Source organism: Hippocampus zosterae, unplaced genomic scaffold (genome assembly GCF_025434085.1).
Source record: "Hippocampus zosterae strain Florida unplaced genomic scaffold, ASM2543408v3 HiC_scaffold_65, whole genome shotgun sequence".
Lineage (NCBI taxonomy): Eukaryota > Metazoa > Chordata > Actinopteri > Syngnathiformes > Syngnathidae > Hippocampus > Hippocampus zosterae.
Window position 1 is genome coordinate 411,617 of NW_026262962.1, and position 7,714 is coordinate 419,330.

Consider the following 7,714-nt stretch of genomic DNA (forward strand, 5'->3'; position numbering starts at 1 on the left):
TTCATTGGGGCTGGCCTCCCAATCTCATCATCTGCATTCACTCTGGTATGAACTCCTCCTCTGATCTGGCAGCCTGGGGCCCCTCACCATGGAACCTGCGTTGTACCTCATCAATCTCAAGTTGTGACAGCAGTTGCCGTTTGTGGATGTTGGAACACTGAGTTACGAGTTGTTTCGTGGCCACCCGTGACTGTGGGTTTCGAAGTAACCATTTAGCCCACATTCTCTCCATGTAACCTCTCTGACTAGGCTTGCTTGAGTAGTAGCATTCCAACAGAGCCATGTTATTGCATCTTGCCCATCTCTGCTCCATTTTTCATCAAGGTGCTCTGGTTCCCCAGCACCTGACGCAGACCTTGTTTGGCCGGGCGACGTCTGAGCTGGCATGTCATTCATTTTATTGTCTCTCATCATTGTATGAGGTACGCATTAGCGTGAAGGCTCTTGCCCAAGGACCCACACTGGATGGTGTTATGTGCTCATTTTTTGCCCCAAGTGGGGAGCGGAGGGACGGGCGCTGGGGGGGGGCCATCGTGGTGGGGCGGGCCCCTACGCGGGATGTGCCACCGGACCGTGGCTGAGGTGGCTGATCTCAAGAAGTCCTATCGGTGGCTGGAGGGGACTGGCCTGGGGGACAGCGCAGGGGCGCTCATCCTGGCTGCTCAGGAGCGGGCCTTGGGCGCCGGAGCCGTCGAGGCCCGGATGTGCCGCGCCGGACAGGACCCGGGGTGTGGGTTGTGCGGGGAGGCGCCTGGGACGATCCGGCACGTGGCTGCGGGGTGTGGGATGCTGGCAGGGGGGGCCTGCGTGGAGCGCCATGGCCAGGTGGCTGGCGTGGTCTGCCGAGGCATCTGTGCGGAGTGTGGACTGGGGGCCCCGGGGTCGGAGTGGGGGGCACCTCCGAGGGTGGTGGAGGGTGGCGGAGCGGGGATCCTGTGGGACTTCCGGATCCAGACTGGCGGGATGGTGGTGGCGAGCCAGCCAGATGTCGTGGTCGTGGATGGGGGGCGGAGGAGGGCCGTTGTGGTGGATGTGGCGGTCCCAGGTGGTGGAGGCATCGGGAGGGGGGAGCATGGGGGGCTCGGGGGGTACCAGGGGCTCGGGGAGGGGCTGGGGAGGGCCTGGGGGGTGGGGGTGGCGGTCGTGCCTGTGGTGGTCGGGGCGCTCGGGGCAGTGACCCCCGGACTGGATGGGTGGTTGCGACAGATCCCGGGACCAGCGTCGGACATCTCGGTCCGGAGGTGTGCGGTGCTTGGAGAGGCGGGGGTACTGCGCGGGGCCCTCGGGCTTCCTGGCCTCTGGTGGAGGACCCGAGCTGAATGAGGGACGGACACCACCCGAGGACACCTCCTATTGGCTCCATGATAAGAGCTCCACCCAGCAAAGAATTAACCCTTTAAAACCTGATTCTGAGCTTTCACAATTATTTACCGCCATTTGCGTAATATCTACAGTATACAGAAGGAATCAAGCAATTTTTACCAATGTATCTGTAGGTGATGTTTATTTATTATGTACACAGAGATAAAGAGTAATGGCACAGCTCTGCAGTATCTTTCCACTTTTATATATGTATGCTATACTAAATAAAATGAATAGGGCACCATATAATGCAACAGTTATGCAACTCCCTAAATAATGATGTGAATTTTCAGTTGTTGCTAAATCAGTTAGGATGTTATAATTTGTGGTGTAAATGCGAATTTAGGAGAGCAGGACAATATATCGCATTGCAATTGGAGCAGCAGCTTGGTTGATGATGTCCCCAAACCGGCTCATCTATTATATTTGTCGTGCAATACAATGAAAATGAGCACAATTGCAAAACATAGGCTTCTTATATTTTAAAATAAAATAATCACATGTTTACCGTTCTGGGGTTTCTACAATCATGAATGGAGGCATTATTTACAGCAGGTTGATGTTGTTGTTGTTGTTGTCGACCCCACCCGTGCCCCGACATTGGGGGACCGGGCCCTCACTCCGTCTCCCGGATCCCTAGACCCCCCTCCGCCGCCCAGCGGGCGACCAGGGCCGCCACTCCGCTTGGGTTTCGCCAGAGGTCCTCCGGAGTCAGTGTGGTGGGTATGTTTGTGCAGGTGAACAGGTGTTGTGTGTCGTGCACTTGCGTGCCGCATAGCGCACAGAGTGGTGTTGGGTGTGTGTCCGGTGTAATGTTGTGTAGGTAGGAGTGGAGGGCTGGTGATTTGTTGGTTCGGAGTTGTGCTAGGAGTTGTCTGGTTCTGTGTGGTAGGTCTTGCTCTGATGGGTCTATTTCTGGTGCTGGTGCATGTATTACTTTGTTGTGTTGTCTGGTGTCCAAGTGTGTTTGTACAAAGTGGGTGTGTATGTCTTTCATGTTCTGTTTTATGGTGTCGTTGTTGGTGTCCTGTGGTGCTGTGTCTTTGTTGTGTGTGTAGTTGTTGTTGTGGAAGATTGTTTGTTTCTTTTGTCTGGGTGGTGGTGGTTGTTGAGTGGGTGGGTTGGGTGTTGGGCTTTTTGTCTGATTTGCGATGCGTGTAGTTTTAGATGGGTGTTCAGTGGGAGAGTTTTTGTTTCCTCATGCAAGTGTTGTATGTTTGTGTCTTGTGTGCATCCTGTTGCTATTCTGAGTGCGGTGTTCTGTGTGGTCTGGAGTTTTGTCTTGTTTGTGTCCAATAGTGTTGGTGACCATATAGTGTTTGCGTATTCGAGGCGTGTGAGTGTGGTTGCTTTGTATGTGGTGAGTATAGTTTCTTTGGATTTTCCCCAGTGAGTGGTTGTTAAGGCTTTAAGTATTTTGTTTGATTGCTTGGCGCGGGTTAGAGTGTGTTGTGTGTGTTTTGAGAAGGTGAGTTTGGGGTCCCATGTTAATCCCAGTATTTTGGGTTCGCGGACTGTGGGTAGGGTGGTGTTATCTATTTGTAAAGTGAGCCTGTTGCTGTATTCTGCCGGATCCGGTGTGAACAGAGTGGTGGTGGTTTTGTCTGCGTTGAGTGTGAGTTGGTTCTGTTTTGTCCAGTTGTATATGTCGTGGAGATATTTTTGTACTTGTTGTTGTGCCTGTTGTGGTTTGACATGTGTGGATAGAATGGTGATGTCGTCTGCATATGTAACTGTGTGTACATTTGGAGGTGGTTGTGGTAAGTCTGCCATGTATATGTTGAATAGTGTTGGTGAAAGTACTCCCCCCTGTGGTACCCCCGTTTTCGTGTTTCTATGTTCTGATGTTTCCCCCCGGTATTGAGTGTATTGTCTGCGTCCCCTTATGTAGTTGAAGATGTATTTGATGATGATGTTTGGGGTGTTAGTGTTGTTGAGTTTGTTTGTGAGTGTGTGTAGGTTTACCGTGTCAAAGGCTTTGGACATGTCTAGGGCTATGGCAACTGTTCGTTGTGGTGGTTTTTGTTGATTGAAACCTGTGGCTATGATGTTGTGTATGTGGTGTAGTGCTGTGGTTGTGGAGTGTTGTTTTCGGAAGCCGTGTTGGTGAGAGGGTAGTTGAGTGTTGTTGGTAATGAAGGGTAGTATTACCTTTTCCATTGTTTTGGCTATTGGGCTGAGTAGTGCTATTGGTCTGTAAGATGGGCCGAGTGCGTGGTTTTTGTTGGGTTTTGGTATTGGGATTATTTTTGCAGTCTTCCATATTGCGGGGATGGTGTTGGTGTTGAGTGATGTGTTGTAAGTGTGTGTGAGTAGTGTTATTGCTTTGGGGCCTAGGTGTTTCAGATGTCTGATGTTTATGTTGTCTGGGCCTGTGGAGTTGTTGCTTTTGGAGCGTTGTAGTGCTTGTTTGACTTGTTGTTCTGTGATGGTTATGGGCGTGGTGTTGAGTTTTCGTATTTTGCGTTGTAGTTGTCTGTATGTTCTGTTGGTTTTGTGTTGTATTATGTTGGTGAATTGTTTGTTGAATGCTCGTGCTTTCTGTTTGTTGGATATTGCCGTGTGTTGTCCGAACTGTATTGTGGTGTTTTCTGGTGCTTTTTGTTCTTTGTTTGATAGTCTTGTTACTGTGTTCCAGAGTATGTATTGTTTGTGTCTGTGGTTCCATGCATCCGTTAAGTGTTCTTTCCATAGCTCTTGTTTGTGTTTTTGGATTTGTTTGTCTATTTCTTTGTTTAGGTCTGTGATGCGTGGGTCTTGGTGGTTTTGTTGTCTGATGTCGTTTCTTTGGCTGATGAGTGTTCTGATGTGTTGTGGTAGGAGAAGTGATTTGCTTTTTATTTTTCCGTGGGGTATGTGGTGTTTGTCTGCTGTAAGTATGAGGTTTGTGAGCATGGTGTTGGCTGTGTGGATGTTGTCAGGTATGGTTAAGTTCTCCAGTGCTGATTCTATTTCAGAGGTGTATCCTTCCCAGTCTGCTTTCCTGTAATTTGTGTAAGTTTGAAGGTGTTGTTGTAGGCGGAAAGGAGCACGCGTGTTGTGTGTGATTTTGATAGGAAGGTGGTCTGAACTGAGTGCGTGTATTGTGGTCCATGTTGTTCTGTTTGTGATGCTGTTGCTGGCTGTTGTGATGTCCGGTGATGTTGGTTGTTGGTTGATGTTTGTAGGTTTTCTGGTAGGTGTGTTTGCGTTTAGAGTGATTTGTTGGGAGTTCTGTAGTATGTCTGCAATGAGGGTGCCTCTGTGGTCGTCGTAGGGAGAGTGCCATTGTGTTGAGTGAGCGTTGATGTCTGCGGTTAGAATGGTGTTGTTCAGCGAGTTTATGTATTGGAAGGTGTTGGTGATGTCTGTGTCTTCTGTGGCGTGGTCTGGTCGGGTGGTATCTCTGGGGGGTATATACATGTTGCATATGTGTAGTCTTTTGTGGTTGGTTATGTGAATCTTTACGGTTTGAATTTCTGTAGTGTTGGTGTTAATGTTGTTGGGGATGTTCATGGGAGTGAATGTGACTGATTTGTGAATGTATGTGAGCAGTCCTCCTCCTCCCTTGTGTTCTCTGTCTTTCCTAATGCTGGTGTAGTTGGTGAGACGAGGTGTGTTGTGTTGTTTTTCTAGTTTGGTTTCTTGTATGGTGATGATGTCTGCGTGCTGTTGTGAGGCGAGTTCTTCTAGTTCTGTTTTCTTGTTTTGGATGCCGTTGATGTTTATTTGTAGTATGGTCAGTGTGTGTTTGTTGTTTTTGTTGGTGGGTGTTGTTCTTTGTGGGTTGTTCGGGGGTTGTGGTGTTGGGGTGTTTGTTGTTTGCGTGTGTGTTCTGCATGTCCACGTGTTTGTGTATTGGCGGGTGGTGATGCTGGAGCAATGTCTGTGTATCCAGTGTGGGTGTGTTGAGTTGCATCTGAGTGAGGTTTGTCTGCGTGTGATGATTCTATTGCAGCTATTGCAGGTCCAGGTTTGGGGGGGTGGTCTTGTGTTTGTTGTATCTCTGTTGGAGTTGTCTGTCCGTGTTGCCTTTGAGGGTAGTGTTGGTGAGGCGAGTGTGTTGTTTTGGTCTGTTTGTGCTCTGCTGCCTGTTGGTGTCCTACGAGGTGTTGTTGTTCGTGGTGGTGTTTTGGGATGTAGTCTGCATTTCCATGTTATGTTGTATTGTCTAGTGTTTATGTTTGTGCAATGTTTGTGTACCCAGTGTGGTGTGTGGTGGTTGCATCTGAAGGATGTCTGTCTTCTTGTAATCTGTTGTGTGCAAATGTCGCATGTCCAGGTAGTTTGTTGTGTGTGTGTTTGTTGCGTGCGTGAGAGTGTCTGTGTGGGCCCCGGATTTGTCTCTATGTCCCCCGCCTGGAGCAAAAGGTCCGCCCGCCACCCTGCCAGGTTCAGGGGGCGGTTAGCCGAAAAAAAAAAAACGGCCGTAAGGGCACCCTGTTCGGGGTGCAGGGATTGGTTCCTTGATTTGTCCCCCCGTTCGGGGGGAACCCTCCAACTGCGAGTAAGCCAAGGAGTTTGGAGGTACAGCAGGTTGACAGCAGTGTGATCGAGCAGATTAGATAGAGTAGAATTTGAATGGGGCTTCACTGATTTATTTCATACAATTCATATCTAAAACACAGTTGAAAAATATTTGATTGTTAAAATATTTAAATACAAGAACTATATCAAGAAATTAACAAAACATAGTTTTTTTAGTTAGGAGAAAAGTCTAAAAACATATCACAAATGACAAACGTTGTGCCTCTCCTCCTCCTGTTCTTCAATGAAGCTGATCACCCTCCAGCTCCCGTTAGAAACATCGTGCTGCTGAAGGTGTGCCGGCAGAATGGTTGTGATACAGGAGGTGCTGTGGACTCTCCCAGAAACGAGGACCTAGTTTAGTTGTAGATCCAGTAAAATATAGTGCAAATGTGACATTATTTATAATGCACAGTTACAGTCTTGTGAATATTAAAAAATGTACTTCATGTAATGCAGGAAGCGAATATTTCAAACGAACTAAGGCAGCAAACAGTAAGAGCAAAATCGTGTTCCAAACATTAACTCTTTTTTTAAATGTCAATTAGCTTGTGAGTAATAAGACAAAATGTGACTGTCAGACAGAGAACTGTCAGAGCAAACGGTAGATTTTAGAAAGTCCTGCCGAAATAAATCTGCACCCGACTGCGACTGTCAGCGTTGAACTGCCGCCATTGCTGTCAAAGTCAGACACATCTCCAAAATTGTTGGAGCAAATTTTTAAGCAGGCTTCATCTTGATAAATTGACCACGTATTTGACATTTACACCATAACGTTACCGCCTAAAATAATCGTAAAACAAAATTTTGTGTAACAACAAGAGTAATATGTACCCCAAAAGCTTTCAAAGCGTCTGAAAGTTTTCTCCTCCGTTTTTGTTGGGGCTTGGCTCGAAATGCATCATGATTGGCCGCCCGAAGTCCACGTGTCTGTCGGACGTGCTCTCATTGGTCTACAATACCATCACGGATGAATAAATACTCAAAGGGCTTGCCAGGCAAGCCCTTTGAACCCTTTAAATACTCAATGGGCTTGCCTGGCAAGCCCTTTGAGTATTTATTCCATATTGCCCACTAGTTCACTAGTAAGGTCATTTTGACGCTTACCAGTGAACATGTAAGGCCATAAATGTGCCCACTAGTTCACTAGTAAGATCATTTTGAGGCTTACTAGTTGACATGTAAGCCACAAAACGCCCGCTAGTTCACTAGTAAGATAATTTTGAGGCTTCTAGTGAACATGTAAGCCACAGAACGCCCACTAGTTCACTAGTAAGATCATTTTGACGCTTACTAGTGAACATGTAAGCCACAAAACGCTCACTAGTTCACTAGTAAGGTCATTTTGACGCTTACTAGTGAACATGTAAGCCACAAAACGCTCACTGGTTCACTAGTAAGGTAATTTTGACGCTTACTAGTGAACATGTAAGCCACAAAACGCCCACTAGTTCCCTAGTAAGATCATTTTGACACTTATTTATGAACATGTCAGCCACAAAACGCTCACTCGTTCACTAGTAAGATCATTTTGACGCTTACTAGTGAACATGTAAGCCACAAAACGCCCACTAGTTCACTAGTAAGGTCATTTTGACGCTTACTAGTGAACATGTAAGCCACAAAACGCCCACTAGTTCACTAGTAAGATCATTTTGACGCTTACTAGTGAACATATAAGGCCATAAATGTGCCCACTAGTTCACTAGGAAGTTCATTTTGAGGCTTACTAGTTGACATGTAAGCCACACATCGCCTACTAGTTCACTAGTAAGATCATTTTGAGGCTTACTAGTGAACATGTAAGCCACAAAACGCCCAATAGTTCACTAGTAAGATCATTTTG